Raw genomic sequence first — 24,474 nt, 5'->3', positions numbered from 1 at the left:
ACACTTATATAAGGTTATCCCTGTATATATATATATATATAGCGCTCTGGTGTGTGCTGGCATACTCTCCCTCTGTCTCCCCAAAGGGCTAGTGGGGTCCTGTCCTCTATCAGAGCATTCCCTGTGTGTGTGCTGTGTGTCGGTACGTTGTGTCGACATGTATGAGGAGGAAAATGAGGTGGAGGCGGAGCAATTGCCTGTAACAGAGATGTCACCCCCTAGGGAGTCGACACCTGAGTGGATGAGCTTATGGAAGGAATTATGTGACAGTGTCAGCTCTTTACAAAAGATTGATGACATGAGACAGCCGGCGACTCAGCCTGTGCCTGTCCAGGTGTCTCAAAAGCCATCTGGGGCTCTAAAACGCCCGTTACCGCAGATGGCAGATACAGACGCTGACACGGATACTGACTCCAGTGTCGACGATTAAGAGACGAATGTGACTTCCAGTAGGGCCACACGTTACATGATTGAGGCTATGGAAAATGTTTTTACACATTTCTGATAATACCAGTACCACTAAAAAGGGTATTAGGTTGGGTGAGAAAAAACTGCCTGTAGTTTTTCCTGCATCTGAGGAATTAAATGAAGTGTGTGATGATGCGTGGGTTTCCCCGATAAAAACTGTTAATTCCTAAAAAGTTATTAGCATTATACCCCTTCCCGCCAGAGGATAGGGCACGTTGGGAAACACCCCTTAGGGTGAATAAAGCGCTCACACGCTTGTCTAAACAGGTGGCACTACCGTCCCCGGATACGGCCGCCCTTAAGGAACCTGCTGACAGAAAGCAGTAAAATATCCTAAAATGTATATACACTCACACGGGTGTGATACTGCGACCAGCAATCGCCTCAGCCTGGATGTGCAGTGCTGGGGTGGCTTGGTCGGATTCCCTGACTGACAATATTGATACCCTTGATAGGGACAGTATATTACTAACTATAGAGCATTTAAAAGATGCATTTCTATAGATGCGTGATGCACAGAGGGATATTTGCCGACTGGCATCAAGAGTAAGTGCGCTGTCCATTTCTGCCAGAAGAGGGTTATGGACAAGACAGTGGTCAGGTGATGATGATTCCAAAAGGCATATGGAAGTATCGCCTTATAAAAGGGAGGAGTTATTGGGGTAGGTCTAACAGACCTGGTGGCCACTGGAAACAGCCAATTCCCAGGAACAAAAGCCCTCTCCCGCCTCCGCAAAGTCCTCAGCATGACGCGGGGACTTTACAAGCGGTCTCAGGCACGGTGGGGGCCCGTCTCAAGAAATTCGAGACGTCTCCCCCTCGCCGTTTCATAAAGTCTGCTTTACCGACGTCTCCCTCAGACAGGGAGACAGTATTGCAAGCCATTCACAGGCTGTATTCCCAGCAGGTGATAATCAAGGTACCCCTCCTGCAACAGGGAAAGGGGTACTATTCCACACTATTTGTGGTACCGAAGCCGGACGGCTCGGTGAGACCATTTTTAAATTTAAAATCCTTGAACACTTACATACAAAGGTTCAAATTCAAGATGGAGTCACTCAGAGCAATGATCTGGACATCAAAGATGCTTACCTACATGTCCCAATTTACCCTTTTCACCAAGGGTACCTCAGGTTGTGGTACAGAACTGTCACTATCAGTTTCAGACGCTGCCGTTTGGATTGTCCACGGCACCCAGGGTCTTTACCAAGGTAATGGCCGAAATGATGATACTCCTTCGAAGGAAGGGAGTTTTAGTTATCCCTTACTTGGACGATCTCCTGATAAGGGCAAGATCCAGGGAACAGTTGGAAGTCGGGGTAGCACTATCTCAGATAGTGCTGCGCCAGCACGGTTGGATTCTCAATATTCCAAAAATCACAGCTGATTCCGACGACACGACTTCTATTCCTAGGGATGATCCTGGACACAGTCCAGAAAAAGGTGTTTCTCCCGGAGGAGAAAGCCAGGGAGTTATCCGAACTAGTCGGAAACCTCCTAAAACCAGGCCAGGTGTCAGTGCATCAGTGCACAAGGGTCCTGGGAAAAATGGTGGCTTCCTACGAAGCAATTCCATTCGGCAGATTCCACGCAAGAACTTTCCAGTGGGACCTGCTGGACAAATGGTCCGGATCGCATCTTCCGATGCATCAGCGGATAACCCTGTCACCAAAGACAAGGGTGTCTCTCCTGTGGTGGTTGCAGAGGGCTCATCTTCTAGAGGGCCGCAGATTCGGCATTCAGGACTGGGTCCTGGTGACCACGGATGCCAGCCTGAGAGGCTGGGGAGCAGTCACACAGGGAAAAAATTTCCAGGGCTTGTGGTCAAGCCTGGAGACATCACTTCACATAAATATTTTGGAGCTAAGGGCCATTTACAATGCCCTAAGCCAAGCAAGTCCTCTGCTTCAAGGTCAGCCGGTGCTGATCCAGTCGGACAATATCACGGCAGTCGCCCACGTAAACAGACAGGGCGGCACAAGAAGTAGGAGGGCAATGGCAGAAGCTGCAAGGATTTTTCGCTGGGCGGAAAATCATGTGATAGCACTGTCAGCAGTGTTCATTCCGGGAGTGGACAACTGGGAAGCAGACTTCCTCAGCAGGCACGACCTCCACCCGGAAGAGTGGGGACTTCACCCAGAAGTCTTCCACATGATTGTAAACCATTGGGAAAAACCAAAGGTGGACATGATGGCGTCCCGCCTAAACAAAAAATTGGACAGGTATTGCGCCAGGTCAAGGGACCCTCAGGCAATAGCTGTGGACACTCTGGTAACACCGTGGGTGTACCAGTCAGTGTATGTGTTCCCTCCTCTTCCTCTCATACCAAAAAGTACTGAGAATTATAAGACGGAGGGAAGTAAGAACTATACTCGTGGCCTCCGATTGGCCAAGAAGGACTTGGTACCCGGAACTTCAAGAGATGCTCACGGAGGACCCGTGGCCTCTACCTCTAAGAAGGGACCTGCTCCAGCAAGGACCCTGTCTATTCCAAGACTTACCGCGGCTGCGTTTGACGGCAGGGCGGTTGAACGCCGGATCCTGAAGGAAAAAGGCATTCCGGATGAAGTCATCCCTACCCTGGTCAAGCCAGGAAGGATGTAACCGCAAAGCATTATCACCGCATTTGGCGAAAATATGTTGCGTGGTGCGAGGCCAGTAAGGCCCCGATGGAGGAATTTCAACTAGGTCGATTCCTGCATTTCCTGTAAACAGGAGTGTCTATGGGCCTAAAATTGGGGTCCATTAAGGTTCAAATTTCGGCCCTGTCAATTTTCTTCCAGAAAGAACTAGCTTCACTACCTGAAGTTCAGACGTCTGTAAAAGGGGTACTGCATATACAGCCTCTTTTGGTGCCTCCAGTGGCACTTGGGATCTCAATGTAGTTTTGGGGTTCCTAAAGTCACATTGGTTTGAACCACTTGAATCTGTGGAGTTAAAATATCTCACATGGAAAGTGGTCATGTTGTTGGCCCTGGCCTCGGCCAGGCGAGTGTCAGAATTGGGGGCTTTATCCTGTAAAAGCCCTTATCTGATCTTCCATTCAGACAGGGCGGAATTGAGGACTCGTCCTCATTTTCTCCCTAAGGTGGTTTCAGTGTTTCATCTGAACCAACCTATTTTGGTACCTACGGCTACTAGTGACTTGGAGGACTCCAAGTTGTTGGACGTAGTCAGGGCCTTGAAAATATATGTTTCCAGGACGGCTGGAGTCAGGAAATCTGACTCGCTGTTATCCTGTATGCACCCAACAAGCTGGGTGCTCCTGCTTCTAAGCAGACTATTGCTCGTTGGATTTGTAGTACAATTCAGCTTGCACATTCTGTGGCAGGCCTGCCACAGCCAAAATCTGTAAAAGCCCATTCCACAAGGAAGGTGGGCTCATCTTGGGCGGCTGCCCGAGGGGTCTCGGCGTTACAACTTTGCCGAGCAGCTACTTGGTCAGGGGCAAACACGTTTGCTAAATTCTACAAATTTGATACCCTGGCTGAGGAGGACCTGGAGTTCTCTCATTCGGTGCTGCAGAGTCATCCGCACTCTCCCGCCCGTTTAGGAGCTTTGGTATAATCCCCATGGTCCTTACGGAGTTCCCAGCATCCACTAGGACGTCAGAGAAAATAAGAATTTACTTACCGATAATTCTATTTCTCATAGTCCGTAGTGGATGCTGGGCGCCCATCCCAAGTGCGGATTGTCTGCAATACTTGTACATAGTTATTGTTACAAAAATCGGGTTATTATTGTTGTGAGCCATCTTTTCAGAGGCTCCTCTATTATCATGCTGTTAACTGGGTTCAGATCACAGGTTGTACGGTGTGATTGGTGTGGCTGGTATGAGTCTTACCCGGGATTCAAAATCCTTCCTTATTGTGTACACTCGTCCGGGCACAGTATCCTAACTGAGGCTTGGAGGAGGGTCATAGGGGGAGGAGCCAGTGCACACCAGGTAGTCCTAAAGCTTTACTTTTGTGCCCAGTCTCCTGCGGAGCCTCTAATCCCCATGGTCCTTACGGAGTTCCCAGCATCCACTACGGACTATGAGAAATAGAATTATCGGTAAGTAAATTCTTATTTTTTACCTCAAAAGGAGGAGCCCTAAGGAGAGCGAGAAGCTAAGCAAGGAGACCTAGGGCCCTTTGGAATAGTCAGCCTCAGGGGCAAACGCAGGATTTCTGAGGGGGGTTTCCATATATGATATATCTATATATAGTATAATTTGCACGTACATTATACAGTATACTAATTGGCTTATATCAGGGAGCACAAGTATGCATATGGATATCGGTTCTATTTCCTCTCATTCCCACATCATTTTCATGCTACGGAGATTCAGGTGCAGACGTAGCATACTGACACTGGGATCCTGGCCTGCCCAAATGCTGGCAGGGGTGGCGGTGCAATGAAGCCCCTTGCGGGCTCGGTGGCTCGCCACAAGTTCTGTTCCCACTCTGATGGTGTCGTGGACACCCACGAGTGGGAATAGCCCGTTAGCCGAATTTCTGGCTGTCGCTATTGTCAGTGGTTGGGATTCTGGCGTCGGTATCCTGACTGCTGGGATCCCGACCGCTGGCAATATAACTACATCCTGTGTAATTATATATATATATATATATATATATATATATATATATAAAAAAAAACACAGTAGTATCTTTATCTCGCGCCAACCTAGAAGCGGCACCACGGGAGAGATCTTTGTTGGGAAACCTCAAAAGCATACGAGAATAAACACAAATTCCCAAGTGCGCTAAAGTGGAATGTAATTACACAGTTCTTCCAGCGTTATTTTCGTCGGAATGTAGACTGGAGGGTATTTAAATCTGGGGACCTGTAACAGACACCCCTCACCAAATAGTCACCCAAACAAGAGGCCAACAGGCCAATTAGTAAAAAGTTATTTTAATAACGTATACACAGTTCAAAGTATAAAATTGTGTCAATAAAATGCAACTAAAAGAGTACACAGCCAACACGTTTGTAAGGTGGAATCTAGATATCCCCTCACCTTTTGCAAGGTGCGAGCTCGACAGGTAGTATCTTTACAGACTAGGTTGTGATTCTCTGACTGTCAGAGAACCTAGTCTGTAAAGATACTCCCTGTCGAGCTCGCACCTTGCAAAAGGTGAGGGGATATCTAGATTCCACCTTATAAACGTGTTGGCTGTGTACTCTTTTAGTTGCATTTTATTGACACAATTTTATACTTTGAACTGTGTATACGTTATTAAAATAACTTTTTACTAATTGGCCTGTTGGCCTCTTGTTTGGGTGACTATTTGGTGAGGGGTGTCTGTTACAGGTCCCCAGATTTAAATACCCTCCAGTCTACATTCCAACGAAAATAACGCTGGAAGAACTGTGTAATTACATTCCACTTTAGCGCACTTGGGAATTTGTGTTTATTCATATATATATATATATATATATATATGTAAAAAATAGAAGTAATCAGCGCCTAATAATGCCTAGAAAATGACGGTGGGGACATAGAATGATATTTAGTGAAAAAATGGGACAAGCACCTATCTCAGATAGGAATCTTCGGTCCTCAGACCAATATCATCACAGTAATATGCAAAAGAGAAAAAGAAACAACCAATAGTGTGTACCGTTTAAACCTATATGTACTTATAGCATTTTTCTACTTAGTGAGTGTTAATTGGAAATGCTCCCAGAATATCACACTCCACAATAGCGCAGTAGAAAGATAATTTTTCACATTTAATTAAGTACATAAAATATATCCACGGTTTAAAACGAGCAGGTATCGCACGTACAAGAAACAAATGATATAGAAGCTTATCTGTCCATAAAAATAGGGTCCAGGATATCTCCCTTCACATTTACTTTAGTACATAAATTAAACCACGGTTTAAAACGACGCGTTTCGTCCCAATGCAAAGGACTAGGGGATAATGTCCCAGAGACATTTAGATGTATTTATACCTCTGGCACTTAAGATGATGAAGTCCTTTGCATTGGGACGAAACGCGTCGGGAGTTACCCTGGACCCTCTTGATGGACAGATAAGCTTTTATATCTATTGTTTCTTGTACGTGTGATACCTGCTAGTTTTAAACCGTGGTCAGCGGAATGGGGCAGAGAAGGAGGCGGGTTATTCTCATCAGCACCAGCCCTTTTCATCTCTTTGTGATTATACTTGAAATTCTGTAGCGAAGCACGAGTATTCAGCTAGTATATAATAATTATAAAGCACATAATGGTGATCCTGTCTATATACACCATATTAAAGCACTGCACAAGGGATAAGGGACCCTGGTACTGATTGACCAGTGTCTAAAACTTAATGAGAACTGCATTAGGTCTAGTATAGGCTAAATGCATGCCGTTGTAAAAAAAATAAAAAATAAATAAAAATAAGATCTTACCACTGGGATGACTTAATTGTTGGCTATTGAATGACTGCAGAGCTACAATACCAGTCGAGTCACTGTCAGTAACAGTGTTTACTGTGCCAAAGCCCACAGCCAACAAGAGGAGAGAACAGGGTTGTGTCGTGACCACCCATCTTGATTGGCAAGAGGAAAAACCTTGGTGTAGTTTCTATTGAGGTGAACCAAGTATGCACTCATGGTCATCTATGGTTCTGTCCACCAGGTAAGTGACACTTAGCAATGCATAATTTGAGTGCCCTGTCTGGAACCTGACCCCTAAAGAATTTGAGGGACCCTCAAGCAATGGGGCCCACCAGGAATTTTCCTATACCCCCGTGGGCCAGTCCATCCCTACTCCTGTATAATACTCCTGTATCCATTTTGCCATACCTCAATTGCTTCTATGCAAACCTTGTCTGGGCTTCACATGGCAGTTCTTGGACATGGGAGGAGATACTTATAGTCTATAGTTAATAACAGAAGCTGAATCCCCAATGTTAGCTTTATGACACACTGATGCAGAAAGATTACGATGTGAAAGCCCCCTCTGTATAAAATAAATTTTGCACATCCAACTGGTATAGTGACATTTATAAATGTCTTTAAAGTTGGTGGCACTGAGACCATTCAAAGTCCATCTGTTTAGATAACTTCTATTAAAAGGACCAGTGCCTTTACCATGAGAAAGTCACCCCTAGCCGAAATTTTACAACCTGTAATTATAACGCTTACAACCCACATGTTTACAGAACCATTTGCAACAAAACATCAACAAAATATATGTGTTAATCATGGTTCTATATCAAACGAAATTCATACATGTAACTGATTTTGGTTTTGTGTGATTTGGGACCCGTTCTCTGCTCCCCACCTTTTTGCACAAATGTGAAAGCCATTCTTTGTTGGCTTTGGTTTTTGAGGAGTGCCTGTATTCTTGGTACTTATGAGAGGGTAATCAGAGAGGAGTGCTCATGCTTGCTGGACCAGTGCCTGAAAAATAATCACTTTTTAATACATTTTGAAATACTGAGTAGCCACAGGCCACCAGGGAAGAGACTGACCGTCTCACGCTCCCTATTAACTATTGCATTTCTAACGTAGGGATAGTGTAACCATCTGCCGATAGCCACGTTCTACAATGATGATGTATTTTAATGAAAATTACTTTTTAGAGATTAATCTGTTGTTCCACCAATAAAAATTGAATATGTGTGTCACAAGTGATATAAACCAGGTTGTTTCCATGGAACTATATATGTTTAACAATGAAATCTTTCAGAAACATAATGATGGAAGGTTAATTAATGGAGCATTGCTCCTCAAACTGAAACTAACATACAAGTGGGGTGAATGGACTGACGTTGGGATTTCCGATTACAGTATAAAAGACACTGTGGAATTCAGACTGTTTGTTAAAGGAAGTGTTTCGATTGTGCTGAGCATTGCACAATCTTTGTCAGGAGGTTGTGTGTTTTTGTTTCCATATAGAGGGGTTAAAACGCAATGCTCTACTGATCTAACACGGGTGAAAGGATATTGTTAAAAAGTTCAACACAGATAATGAATTATGAATCCATAATTCAGGCTGTGCAGACTATCTCTCTCTGGGTAGACTCCCCTATAATATCTGCAGACGGATGCCAGGTGCACACAAAAAGTGACTCAGCTCCACATTCCTGTGAGTGGAAAAAAAAATTCATTTAAACATTATTCTAAACAATAATAATGCTTAAGCTGTAAAAATAAAGCTCTTTCTGAGGGGAATCATTTAAACATATAATAAAGAGAAAGCTCATTGTGCTTCTGTCTAAGCAGGGTCTCGCTATTACATTACGAGGTCGAAATAGCGTTGATATTTTACAGATAGGAAAATGTCTATGAAACATAGTGTTAATAATGTATCTGAGAGTCTTATTTATCAAACCATTTTTCATAAAATTATGCAGTTTCTACTTTCTACATAAATTTATGTATCCCCGCTGGGTACTAACAGCCTACAGCAAGAAATTTCACGGAAATTTCATGCAGACGGCTGATTAGCTTTACGGAAGGGATGCAGTTAATTTCCTGAATGATGGGATCCCGGCGGTCAACATACCAACACCAGAATCCTGACAACAGGGGAAATACCGGCAGTCGGAATCCCGACCGCAGCACATTATTCCCACTCGGGTGGTGGGTCCATGCCGGGTTACGTCGCGGCTACCGACGGAAGCGGTCGCAGCGGCGTCTGCTAAGAAGATTGACAGGAAGGAGGCATGGATGGGCGGATCCGGACCGTTGGAGGGCGTTTTCGGGGAGTGGTGAGTAAAACGCAGGCGTGTCCAGGACAACGGAGGGCGGAGGAGTGATGTAAAATCCGGGCCCATCATCGCTGGATCCATCGCACAGGGTAAGTAGGTATAGCCCTAGTCTACTTCTGCTTGAATTTTTTTAGCTTAGCAGGGCTGCACAAGCGATCGCAGCCCTGCTAAGCTAAAATACACTCCCCCATAGGCGTGGACTATTGATCGCAGCAGCAGCTAAAAGTTGCTGGCTGCGATCAACTCGGAATGACCACCACAGTTACTACACAACATGTGATCCCAGTTCAATACGTTAAAATATCATGTAACGGCCATGGATTATTAAGGCATGCATTCACATTCACAATCTTGCCACTTCGGTAGAACAGAAAATTCCTTGAATCCCCATAAGCATAACTTTATAATGCATTATCCAATGGGAAATGCAACATTATATTAACATGTACATGTCATTTGTTTTCCATTCATTTTTCTACTCCAGTTTAGAGCTAAATTGCCATCTTCAACGACCTTTGGATTTTATTATACAGGTACAGGTAGGAGTGGGGGATTTTCAGGAGCCCAGAATACTGTTTAAAATACAGATGTGTCCTGCTAGGGGTAGGTATGCGTTACCGCAGCTGGGGATCCTGGCGGTCAGCATACCGACCCCTGGGATCCCAGCAGAATGCCGGGGTGGGGGTGGGGATTGCAACAAGCCCCTTACAGGCTTGGTGGCGAGCTGCGCTTGCCACAGGTACTATTCCCCACTCTATAGGTGTAGTGGACACCCACAAGTGGAAATAATCCCTGCTAGTCAGCATGTCGACTGTCGGGATTTAGAGGGGTGCAGGATTTATCTGTCGGTGTTGTGACCGCCGGTCACATAACTATATCCAGTCCTCATACACCTACCCTTTTTGCGATATGGCGTGAGATGCTTGGCACAACTTTAATGCTCTACTATGGGTTGCGATTCATAGTTTTTCCTACATTTTAGTGCCTTATTTTCATCATATCCACATACCGATTCACTTACAGTATATCGCACACACACTAAATAAGTGCTGTTGTCACAAATTAACTTGTATAAAGTTGCAGATTAAGCATGATGATACATGACGTGAAACATGTCAGAGCCACATCTATTGCCTTTTTTTTAACCAAATATAACCACTGGACTGTGCAGAGGTACATGAAATACCAGCGCCAGAGAGAGAGAGAGAGAGAGAGAGAGAGAGGGAGAGAGAGAGAGAGAGAGAGAGAGAGAGAGAGAGAGAGAATCTGTTGCACTGGGAAATTACTTTTGTTGCATTAGTAATATGATGAAAGAGATGCATATTTTAAGAAATAATTGCATGGTGTGGTGCAGCTAAGTCACAAAGCCAAATGGCTCTGTTTGGATTTGGGCAAAGGCATATGTGGACACATCTGTATTGTAATTTTAATGTGTTTATTAAAAAACAAACAAACAATGCTGGCTTTAGATCTGGATAATTATCAATTTGCAGTTTTAGTAAACATTTTAGAATAAGCCATTTCATTTGGCTAATTGTAATTATAGGACAGAATTACTGTACATTTATTTATATGGCTTATCATTAATATTAACTCTGTAAAAGTATGTCTCATTCATTTCTGTGATGGATAACCAATAATATAATGATTAACATTTTTTTCTTCTTTACAGTTATTCACAGAACAGGGCAGATATTATAAAGGCAAAGAGAAAAGAGACATCAAACCAATATTTAAAATTACAGTAGTTTATTTCTGTTAAAAGCTCTTTCAGGTTGGGGCAGGGAGACCGGCGCTGGGATCCCGGCAGCAGAATGTAGATCTGCTCAAGCGTAATAGACTCTGGAACGGTGCTAGAGTCTCCTTGAATGAAGGGCACATAGAGGCTGAAAACGTTCTCCCTCCTCTTTAAATTGACTAATTCTAACATGTCTGATATCCACCAGAGGGAGAGCGCAACACGCAGCAGGCTCAGTGGCTCGCTGCGCTTGCCACAGGTTCTATTCCCACTCTATTGGTGTCGTTGACACCCACAAGTGGGAATAGTCCCTGTGGGTCGGCATTCTGTCTACCGGTATTTTGATCGCTCTGGATCCTGGTGTTGTCATGGTGACCAACCGGATTCCGTGCTTCGTTCACATGACCGCATCCCGCTCTTTCATTTGAATTACAAAAGAAATCTAAACATGAATGGAACTGCTGTCAGCAGGAGCGGTTCTTGGTGCGAGCAAGCAGTGCCTGCGCCCAGGGCGCTGCGGCCTGGAGGCACGGCCGCAGTCATCCCGCAGGCGCCCGCCGCCTACCCGCACCCTGGTCCCTGGCTGCAGCAGACGCCGTGGGCTATGTGGACGTCTGCTGCAGCCGGCGCACCTGTCAGATGCTAGAGGTCATTATTGACCTCTAGTGTCTGTGCGGCGCAGCTATGGGAGAGACGTCATGACGTCTCTCCCATAGATAGGAGCCAGCGGCCGGAGACAGCAGCAGCAGCGGCAGCGGTCTGGAAGCAGGAGCGGGGCAGTGGTAAGTATTGTTTTGTTTTTTTGTGTGTGTGTTTGTAAGCGGCTACTAAGGGGCACAGCAACAGGGGGGCAAAACTACTGGGGGCACAGCAACAGGGGGCACAACTACTGGGGGCACAGCAACAGCGGGCACAACTACTAGGGGCACAGCGATGGGGCACAACTACTGGGGGCACAGCGACAGGGGGTACAACTACTGGAGGCACAGCAACAGGAGGCACAACTACTGGGGGCACAGCGATAGGGGGCACAACTAGATGGGGCACAGCAACAGGGGCACAACTACTGGGGGCACAGCAACAGGGCACACAACTACTGGGGCAAATCTACTGGGGGCATGTTGGGGGCACAACTACTGGGGCAAATCTACTGGGGGCACAGCTACTGGGGGCATAGCTACAGGGGGCAAATCAACTGGAGGGCACAACTACTGAGGGCATAGCTACAAGGGGCAATCAACTGTGGGTAAATCAACTGGGGGCACAACTACTTGGGGCAAATCTACTGGGGGCACAACTACTGTGGCCACGCCCCTCCCCTATGAAGCCACTCCCAATTTTTTCCATGCACTTTAGGCGGGGGGGGGGGGGCGTTAGTGGAAACTTTCGCATTGGGTGCCACAAGGTGTAGTACCGGCCCAGCTGTCAGTTACATTTACATCCGCGGAGGTAAAGTTTTGGTGTAGAGTGGACATAATATACATTTTATGACAAAGGGTTCATTAATTGCTGCTCTTCAAACAAATAAATGAAATGGTGTTTCTGATTGCAGTGAAATAGAGGCTGTGTGAAATAGTTTGTGCAAGTAAATGTTTTTTGATAGTGCTGCCCTCTGCAGAACCTGGATACGGTTGCTGATTTCCCTTAATATAGTTAAACACAATGCTTTGCCGATCTAATACGATAAAACAATATTGTTGAAAAATTATAAATCCACAACTTTGGGTGTGGTTACTTTCCCTGCCTGGGTAGATATACCCCTGTAGTATATTCAGGACAGATGCCAGGTGCAGACAAAAAAGGGGCTCTACTACACATTCCTGCTAGTAAAAAAAAGCTCCCTCCAAACATTTTTTTTATAAACAATAATAATACTTAAGCTGTAAAAATAAAGCTCTTTCAGAGGGGAAGCATTCATACATACAATAAAAAGAAAGTTCATCTCCGTTCTCTCTAAACAGGGTCTCCCTACTACAAGACAGAATTGCACTGATATTTTAAACATATAATATTAGTTTAGGAAAATGTTTGGCAGCAAAATATTGTGATAACGTGTCTAGGGGCGTGCGCACATGAGTAGTTTTTCACATCACATGTTATTATTCTCCTTCATTTACGTAACACCAGGATATCTAAAGACAATCAGCAGTGGACATCCAGACTGTCCTCCACTATTTTATTAAGCTTCTCTTCTGGTTTTAGATAATACTTTACTTTTTGTGCTGCCTGGGCAGTCTGGTGGATATCAGACATGTTAGCATTAGTCACATTAAAGAGGAGAGAGAACGTTTTCAGCCTCTATGTGCCCTCCTCTCAAGGAGACTCTAGCACCATTCCAGAGTCTATTACGCGTGAGCAGATCTACAGGAACATGGCTTACGCACTAGGAATGGCCTGGGGATGTGAACCAGTGAACCAGCCCTTGCAAAGTACTGCGCACGTGCGCCGCAGATTTGTGCGTGCACGACCAGGGGGACAGGGTCACGGCTCATGGGGTGTGCCATGAATCACAGGGGCCTGGCATCACAGTACGTCCCCGTCTCACTGTTAGTTGGGCGGCTGAATAGAGCACTGGGAGGCCAGTCCCTGTTTCTCTGCATAGGTAGACTAGCCCTTCAGGTGGTATGTTCCTAGTGATTTCTATACTACACATGCACAGATCTTCAAGAAAATGGTGTCAGCTCCATATTCTCAGTGAATTCTGAGGTAAATATAATGTATGGGTGCAGGGTGTGCCATACCAGCCTACCCTCCCGGAATGGCCGGGAGGCTCCCAAAAATTGGGTGGCGTTCCCAGCCCCCCGGAAGAGTGGGCAAGTCTCCTGGCTGAGCACCAGCTGCCCGCAACCGCCCGGATTGCCTAACAACCCCCCCGTGCCGCTGTCCATGGTGGGCGGCCCGGGTGGGCGGCCCCTCCCCCTGCCTAGCTTTGGCGATAATCTCGGCACTGAATAGCAGGGACAGGGCCGCAATGATACAATTGTGCGGCCATGCCCCGAATCCTGCCCCCTATACGTCATCCGCCCTCCTCACCATGCCTCCTCTGCTGCATCTCGCCCCTAGCTGCTGTGACCTGGCTGCCCCCTCCTGGACGGGTTAGCCAGATTGTCGGTAAGTATGGGGTGTGCAGTGTGCAGTACAGTGTGGTCCTCCCTTGACTCCCTGCACTAATTATAGATACGCCTATGCTGCTTTAGAGTAGCTGTTAGCAACCTAACTGTTAACTAGTACCAGGTATTTCTCTATTTCAACAAGTTGGATTCTGAGACCAGATGCAGGACACTGGTCCCTCATGTTCACTAACAGCTGCTGCTACCAATGAGGCCACAAACATTACGAAAGGAGGAACATGGATGGTAACATCAATTATAAATGAACTCTGGATACAGTAGGTGAACAAATATTACAGTACATTTTCTAAACAACTCTGTCCTTGTGTGATGACACCTCATTACCACCTTAACCAACATCTTCACTAATTAACTGTTTTCTATTAGTAAGAAGATAATTATGTGTGAGGTAACTTTAAATGCTTGTTGCAGCCACTTGGTGAGAGCATTCAAGTGGAATTTAAGCTAGTGTCTGTGGCATCACTAGGGGGTGTCGACTGCACCCGGGTGTCACCCTCCAGGGGGGTAACACCAACATGCAGACTAATCCTCAGTGACAGGAGCCAGGTGCTGCACTGTGACATTACAAGCAGCACTTGCCTCCTGTCATAGTGTATGAGCCAGTAAAGCAGCCAGATGCTAGCCACACCCCCAGAATGATGAATACAGGGGTTGGGCTGTGAGACAACATCCCTTTTCGAGTATGCGCACTGGTGCTTTCCAGTGCACCATACATCACTGACCCAAGTGATGCCCCTGGCTAGTGCCTCATTGCGGGAAAATGCTACATAAAGACAGATTAGTAACAGCAATACTCATAAAATAGAAGCATAAAAAAAAAAAATTATAGCAAAGAAACATATTATATATTACAATGTTATCACTTTTTCATAATATAAAAGATTATCAACACAATTTCCATGGTCAACAACACAATAAAATGTATCTGAATGCTCAAACAAGACCGTGATTTATCTTTTGTAAAACAAATTCCATGCCACTGTAAATTAAACTTTTTATTGGGCCTGATATAATGTTTATTACTATACATTATTATTATTATCCTTTATTTATATGGCGCCACAAGGGTTCCGCAGCGCCCAATTACAGAGTACATAAATAATCAAACATAAATAATCAAACAGGAAAACAGCAACTTACAGTTGATGACAGTATAGGACAAGTACAGGGTAAATAAACATAGTTACATCAGCAGATGACACTGGAATAAGTATCAGGTGGCAGAAGACTGCAGGATGTGGTACATTTGAAGATTATTAAAGTAAGAGAAAGAATAAGCACATGAGGGAGGAGGGCCCTGCTCGTGAGAGCTTACATTCTAAAGGGGAGGGGTAGACAGACATGGGTGACACAGATGGGGTACATAGAGAACGTGGAACAGAGGGTTAGGATGAGATTTGGCTGGGTTTGGTGAAGAAGTGGGTCTTAAGAGCCATACATGTAGAAATAATCCTAACAAAGGGACTTTCAAAAAGTAATTTTACACAAAATGTACCTGTAACTAATAACAGCCTTACAGCAATGACCTCTCATATGACTTTCTCTGTTTGCAAACTATAGCATTTGTAGACATCATTATCAAGAATACCAACAGTATGGGCAGGACTTAAAGTGGTCCTGCAGAGGTAGTGGAAGTGCAAACTATAAATTTGTACCCTATCTCCCTTACTTTACAAAGGGACAGTGCGCGCCAAAAGCACGCTTTGCAAAAAGGGGTGTAGTCTCTCAAGGAAGGCACGTGGCCACACAATAGTACTTCCAATTCACACAATAGCACAATATTTATCACAACATTATTCACATTACATTGCATGTAGCTCCCCTGATTCATATTACACCACATAGTAGTTCCCTTTATACATGTTTTGACACCCAGTTGTGCCCCTTATACACAATGCCCACAGTAGTGCCTCCTATACACAATGCCCACAGTAGTAGTGCCCCTAATACACAATGCCCCTATCCCTATTGGTAGAATTATGTATAAACCCTAAATAATACATTGCTGAATATTTTCATGAGTTTGAGATGTATATTCACATCCATGATATTGAGGGCTGAGAAAGGTGTTTTACTATTAGATGGCGAGTACTGGTTTGTTGGAACATTATATGCAGAAACAAAAGTAAAGTAATAAACCAACACATACACAATATACAGTATATAATGCCTAATTCAGGTTGGGTCTCTATTGAGACACAACGTGCAATTTTCTCAATCCGGCTTTTGTTAGAAAATGCATGTGAAGAGCCACCCAATAAGGAAAAAGTCACCCTCGATGCATACGCAGAAATTAAGCACCATCGGCAGTTTCGGATGACCGAGGGTTACTCAGAATAATGAGAATGGAGTCACATCTGCGCCATGTTTTTAGTTGCAATTTATTGCAACTGACGTCAGATACATGCCCCGAAAACGGCTATGACACGCCTGCGTTTTCCCACCCATTCCCCACAAACGCCATGTAACCTCCCACAAACTAACACTTTCTGGCAATCGCACTTTGCGGCTTTTGTGCACACGTGATGCAGATGCAGCGCATGCAGATTTGCGATTTTACAATTTTGCAACTGAACCTGAATAAAGGCCATAGTACACAGAAGGCTTGAATCACATGTGGATGCAAATCTCGTTGCAACTGCATCTTTGTAATTAGTGGAACTGAGAAGTTTTGCTAATGCTGCAGCCACTGTATTTTTACAGCAACGCCCACCGGCTGTGTCTTTGATCCGCTGCTTACGTACATACAGGGATGCAGCAACTGATGCGCATAGGGTCTCATTCAGATGTATTTGTTGATGTAATTGTTGATTTGCCTTCCGCAAGTTGCGACTATATGCTAATATGGACAGAAGCTAACCTGAGTAGTGGGGCGCCCATGCTGCCTCCTCATTTCCCTCTGACAGCGTACAACTGCAAAACATCGGGTCACCACACAGAGTCTGAGTGCCTTTGAAGACATGCAGGCTGAACTGCTCTCCTGGGATGCAGAGGGCTCTCCTGTAGCCAGTGAGATCGCAACTGCTAATTTATGTATGCCCAGAAAGCGCCATCTGAATAGCCATGACAAGCCTGTGTTTGGCCAACCACTCACCGTTACCACCCCCAAACGCTGTCTACCTGTAACTCACTTTGCTACTAATCCCTTATTGTGACTGCCACCGCAATTCAAGCACTGCATGTCCCTAGTGCAGCTTGGAAGCATTGATGATTTGCATACTTCAGCCATTTGAGACCACATCTGAGGTTTATAGGTTGCACCCTCAAACTTCTGACAAATGTATATTTATTTATTTATTTATTTATTTATTTATCTATTAACAGTTTCTTTTATAGCGCAGCAAGTTCCGTTGTGCTTTACAACTGTATTTCTGTCGTAAGTAAGATGGCGGGGCCGGTAAACTGCTTCATAAAACGCAGTCGCTGGCTGTGACACTCCCAAAAAATACTTACATGACATATCTATCAAGTTTCATTCATCAGCAATATAAAATATAGCAAAATAATTATTGTGAGCTTAAAAAATATTTTGGGAGCAAAATATGAAACTACTGTATCCTGAGACTTCTGACACACCTGGCCAATTTATGTTGCACAATATTGTTATTTAATCTTTTACTAAAACTAATAAACTAGACATCGCTAAAGACCCTGTTGAAATAGAATTCCTGTACAGAGTGAATTGGAAAGCTATGATATCACAATGCACATTAACCACAAGGATGTGTCACAGAATGGGGATCTGACCCCATAAAAATATCTTCATAAACCGTATGACAAGAGAACTTCGGGCTGTTCTCATCCTGCCCTGTGGCTTCCCAGGTGTGAAGCCTCTACCACATAGCACCTTGCTCGTTTTATGGCCCAGACATACCAGGAAGGGCAGGGGCAGGTCTAATCACCCCCTCAGGTGACACAGCTTATCTCTACCAGCTACATGTGTTCTGTCCAGTAGCATCTATCACCTGCTGGGACAAGCTGTGCTCCAGGGTCATATATAAATAAAGAGGCAGGATCATATACAGAGCTCCAACCGGTACAGTATATCACTGTCATGCCCCTGCCACACACAGACCTGTCTGCCCTCCACTTGACTGTCTATTTCCCTGTACACACAACTCAACCCACCTATAATACAGTGTGACACAGAAATTAGGGTGCATGACTATCTAGCCAAAAATTCTGACGGCTTGTTGAGGTTATATATATTTTACAACTTTACTGGCATGACTATAAATGAAGACTACTTCTATATTACCCACACCAAAATATGTATTAAAAAGTAACCCCCAAATCCAGGAGACTCAGAACTGTGATTACATAGCTCTGGAGTAACTATGCACAATATTAAGCACTTATTTTGCATAAAATTACTGATGCCTCTTTTTACATTTTAAATATTTCCATTATTTATAAAGGAGGAAAAAACAATAATACAATTCAGTATTATCACTGAGGGTGAGTCAGATTGGAAAGATTGTCGACGATTATTTGGCAGCAGCAATGATGCTCATATATGGTAATGCAGCAGGAGGTGTCTGGTATGAGTAGACGCCTCCTGCACGCATATGTGATCCAGTGCTGTGTCTGACACGCAGTATCGGATCACAAGCGACACCATCAGCCAACTGAGTAACTGATGATGTTACATAGACCTGCTGCTGCAGTTCCGTCGCTGAGGCCAGGAAATCTCTGTCAGAAGTTGGAAACCCTGGCCTCTACACTCCTACTAAATGTAAGCGATGCCTCTGTTTTGTGAAACGTAGCACTTCACCAAGCCTCCCCACCTCCAAATGGCTGTAGACTGTCAATCAGCGTATGTCTGCAGACGTTCTATGTCCAACGGTTCAGGACCTGTACCGCACATGATCAGTACATTGTGTCCATCTTATTTGCGACTGGACCTTAATCAACCCCATTGTTCTTAAACTGTTATGCGCTACAGATAAATATTTCTAGCAAAGCAATAGCTTATCAGGTCACCATACAGTATATGTTGAAATGTGACTGACCACCCCCAGTCTAATGCCACTAACGGTATCATACTGCATATAGTAGCAACTCATTTATATGTACCATATTGCAGCATCAATAATAGGCAGTAGTTCAGTCATAATGCCTAAATGTATATTCATTGTACAGTAAGCTACTGCTACTACACGTACCCCATATCAAATTAATATTACAGTAATAAACATGGATCGGTTACTCCATACTGTATGTGCAATTTTGTATCATGCTACTATGCAATCCTTCACCGAACATCCCCATTACAGGGCAAGCAGGCCATAGACATGTGTCACCACTCACCACCTTATATTTCAAGGCAGGGAAGAATCTGTATATTAGTGAACAACTAATATGTAGAAGGGGAAATATAAATCCCTAGCTTCTATTCCCACCCTGTACTGCAATCACTCTCTAAAGGCCTATACACACTAGAAGATTTTTTCCAGCGATTTGAGCGATAACGACAGTTTTGAACAATATATCTGTCTAGTGTGTACACAGGGAACTATGAATGATGCGCGCATCGTTTGAAGTGAATCGCCAGTCTTCCATGCATGCAACGCAATCCCCTCAATCCCAGCAGAGCAGATTGTTTGTAGTTCAGATCGTTTGTAAAATCGCTCAGTGTGTACACTCAATAACGTTTGTCAGGGAGTTCAAGGGAAATTGCTAATATTTCAAATTGTTCACCTTTCATATCTTTTAGCTGAATTTTTCAGACATCTTAATATAAGACTGACTGTTAATCTGCTTTACTTACTGTTTTCCACTCCGGTAATCCAATTACTCTGCATTAAAGCACAGAAATGACAAAAGGCACCCTGATGGGAATCAAAGGGTTTATTTATTTATTATTTATTACAAGTTAGTTAAATAGTTCACACATAGGGGGTCATTCCGAGTTGTTCGCTCGTTATATTTTTCTCGCAACGGAGCGATTAGTCGCTAATGCGCATGCGCAATGTCCGCAGTGCGACTGCGCCAAGTAAATTTGCTATGCAGTTAGGTATTTTACTCACGGCATTACGAGGTTTTTTCTTCGTTCTGGTGATCGTAATGTGATTGACAGGAAGTGGGTGTTTCTGGGCGGAAACTGGCCGTTTTATGGGTGTGTGCGAAAAAACGCTACCGTTTCTGGGAAAAACGCGGGAGTGGCTGGAGAAACGGAGGAGTGTCTGGGCGAACGCTGGGAGTGTTTGTGACGTCAAACCAGGAACGAAACTGACTGAACTGATCGTAGTGGCAGAGTAAGTCTGGAGCTACTCAGAAACTGCTAAGAAGTGTCTATTCGCAATTTTGCTAATCTTTCGTTCGCAATTTTGATAAGCTAAGATTCACTCCTAAAAGCAGCTTGCGAGCGAACAACTCGGAATGAGGGCCACATAATCTGTAGCGCTTTACAGAAAATATTTGGACATTCACATCAGTCCCTGCCCCAGTGGAGCTTACAATCTAGTATATTCCCTATCATATGTACACCCACACTTACACACTAGGGTTAATTTTGTTGGAAGCCAATTAACCTACCAGTATATATTAGTGAATGTGAATGTTAACCCATGGTTTACCGCAGGAGCAAAAATGGCTGTTTTAGTGAATAGCGTGAAACCCAGAGCAATTCCCTGCATAGCATACCCTGCTCTCAATTGGATCCCCCTCGACTGTGTCATAGCAGTCTTCATAATGCAAAAATTTCAGGAATAAGTGCAGCTAGATACAGGGCTCACATTAACACCAAATGCTCATCCTATTCATCCACTGACTTGATGAATGCAGAGGTGTAGTGTGGAGCCCTGGTGCTAGCAGAAAGTACATGGTAAGATGATGGAATCACAGTGCTCAAGAGCCCCTCCGGACCTCCTCACAAGCCATCAGACTTCCACATACAGTACTTAATTTCATACCCTTCAGAGCAACCGACATGACATAAAGTGGTCTATTTACTAAGCTTTGGATGGAGATAAAGTCACTGGAGGTAAAGTACCAGTCAATCTGCCATGTCACAGGCTGTGTTTGAAAAATGACAGTTAGGAGCTGATTGTCTGGTACTTTATCTCCGTCCACTTTATCTCCATCCAAGGCTTAGTAAATAGACCCCTAAATCACACTCATACGCCCATCAGACTCTGCTGTATGCCCCTCACACCTCCCCTGTGCCTCAAGACCTTCCCCCTTGTATCCTCCACCCCTTCCCATACCCATTTGATGTCCCTCTATGGCATCAGATTGTTAACACTTACAGGCATAAATTACACAACTCACTGTTACTGACTGCTCTGACGAACTGACAACTGAAGATGTGAATGCACTTGTCCTCATAATGGCCACATTCATCAAGTTCCGGAAAACATCAATTTCCAGAGCTTGTGTCCAACAGCTTATGTCATCATTACATGGTACTAGTATTGTAAGGGCTACATTATGCTATCATACTACGCCTACATTAAGGCTATCACTAGGCGGTGTCAGACTAAAGGCTACATTACTCTTTATTCGCTCATTGCACATGCGCAGGTCACTGGTCGCTAATGTTCTGTGCATCCCTGAAGTCATTTACCTCGTTTCTGCACAACTGTCCCGGCAAGAAGAAGATGAAGCATAACAGCGGTTTTTCCCACAGGTAGGTAGGCTTTGGTAAGATGTCTGTTAATGATCTCATTATAAATATGATCATTAACACATCTCTGGGCTTGATGCATCAAAGGTAAAAATGCAGTCAAACCTCAGAAAATGCAGTTTTCGGAGGTTTGATGCATTTGTCATATGCTCCAAGCAAGAGAATGCAATACATTCCAGAGCTTGGACCCAGTAGGTAATGCCATCTGTAGATGGCGTTGCCTAATAGAAGTCTACGGGCTTCTTTTTGTAATGTGCATTGTGCCAATCGGATACCTTCTCAGTATCCCCTGCAGCGCATGCATCATCCGACACATGCACAGAAGGAATCCTGGGCAGTAGCAGTTTTACCACAAGACAACCAAATCAGCTGCTTAGGGCATTGTGGGTCCCAGGGGCCCTGCCAATAAGGCTATATAAAGGGCATTTCCGGCGGATGGCAGTATCCACCAAAATTGTCCAAGAGCTGGGCAGGCTGAATACTCCCAGCAGACTGTCCGTGATTAGACAGCTGTTGGGTGCCAGTTCCAGCGCATGCCTGTGTCTCCAGTACTGCAGTAATGTCCATGTGACCTGTCATGACACACATGTGTATGACGTCAGACGTGCAGAGAGTAGAGCAGGGATGCGACACAGAGAAAAACGTGTACTTTACTATAGTTTTTTATTTTTTATTTTGTATGACATGCACCTACTTTAAATTCCAATCAGGCGTTGAGGGTGGACAGTGTTATTTTAAGTACAGTGTATAACATCTGCCTGCTACAATCATGGCTGGGGGGTTAACACACACTGACTGGTGATATATCATTATGCTATTAAACTCTATTTTAAGTAGAGATGAGCGGGTTCGGTTCCTCGGAATCCGAACCCCCCCGAACTTCAGCCTTTTTACACGGGTCCGAGGCAGACTCGGATCTTCCCGCCTTGCTCGGTTAACCCGAGCGCGCCCGAACGTCATCATCCCGCTGTCGGATTCTCGCGAGGCTCGGATTCTATCGCGAGACTCGGATTCTATATAAGGAGCCACGCGTCGCCGCCATTTTCACACGTGCATTGAGATTGATAGGGAGAGGACGTGGCTGGCGTCCTCTCCGTTAGAATAGATAGAGACACTTGAGTTGATTTACTACTAACTTAGTAATTTTGGGGAGCATTAGGAGTACTCAGAGACAGAGTGCAGAGTTTTGCTGATAGTTACTAGTGACCACCACCAGTTTTATTTATTATTTAATATAATCCGTTCTCTGCCTGAAAAAAAACGATACACAGTCACATACCATATCTGTGCTCAGCCTCAGTGTGCTGCATGATAATATCATCTATGTATATCTGACTGTGCTGAGTGCTCACTGCTCACACAGCTGAATTGTGGGGGAGACTGGGGTGCAGTTATAGCAGGAGTACAGTGCACACTTTTGCTGCCAGTGTGACTGACCAGTGACCAGTGACCACCAGTATATTGTCTGCCTGAAAAAGTTAAACACTCCTGTGGTGTTTTTTTTTATTCTATAAACGCATTCTGCTGACAGTGTCCAGCAGGTCCGTCATTCATTATATTATATAAATATTTACCTGCAGTAGTGTTATATTTTTTTTGTTCATCTCTATCATCTTTATCATCTCTATATTAGCAGACGCAGTACGGTAGTCCACGGCTGTGGCTACCTCTGTGTCGTCAGTGCTCGTCCATAATTGTATACCTACCTGTGGTGGGTTTTTTTTTTCTATTTTCTTCATACTAGTAGTTTAGGAGTCTGCTGACAGTGTCCAGCAGGTCCGTCATTATATTATATATACCTGCAGTAGTGATATATATATATTTTTTATATCATTATCATCTCTATACTAGCAGACGCAGTACGGTAGTCCACGGCTGTAGCTACCTCTGTGTCGTCAGTGCTCGTCCATAATTGTATACCTACCTGTGGTGGGTTTTTTTTTCTATCTTCTTCATACTAGTAGTTTAGGAGTCTGCTGACAGTGTCCAGCAGGTCCGTCATTATATTATATATACCTGCAGTAGTGATATATATATATTTTTTATATCATTATCATCTCTATACTAGCAGACGCAGTACGGTAGTCCACGGCTGTAGCTACCTCTGTGTCGTCAGTGCTCGTCCATAATTGTATACCTACCTGTGGTGGGTTTTTTTTTTCTATCTTCTTCATACTAGTAGTTTAGGAGTCTGCTGACAGTGTCCAGCAGGTCCGTCATTATATTATATATACCTGCAGTAGTGATATATATATATTTTTTATATCATTATCATCTCTATACTAGCAGACGCAGTACGGTAGTCCACGGCTGTAGCTACCTCTGTGTCGTCAGTGCTCGTCCATAATTGTATACCTACCTGTGGTAGGGTTTTTTTCTCTATCTTCTTCATACTAGTAGTTTAGGAGTCTGCTGACAGTGTCCAGCAGGTCTGTCATTATATTATATATACCTGCAGTAGTGATATATATATATTTTTTATATCATTATCATCTCTATACTAGCAGACGCAGTACGGTAGTCCACGGCTGTAGCTACCTCTGTGTCATCAGTGCTCGTCCATAATTGTATACCTACCTGTGGTAGGGTTTTTTTTTCTATCTTCTTCATACTAGTAGTTTAGGAGTCTGCTGACAGTGTCCAGCAGGTCCGTCATTTTATTATATATACCTGCAGTAGTGATATATATATATTTTTTATATCATTATCTCTATACTAGCAGACGCAGTACGGTAGTCCACAGCTGTAGCTACCTCTGTGTCATCAGTCACTCGTCATCCATAAGTATACTAGTATCCATCCATCTCCATTG

This window comes from Pseudophryne corroboree, chromosome 3 (assembly GCF_028390025.1).
Source record: "Pseudophryne corroboree isolate aPseCor3 chromosome 3, aPseCor3.hap2, whole genome shotgun sequence".
Taxonomy (NCBI): domain Eukaryota; kingdom Metazoa; phylum Chordata; class Amphibia; order Anura; family Myobatrachidae; genus Pseudophryne; species Pseudophryne corroboree.
Note: the sequence above shows the minus strand (reverse complement) of the source record.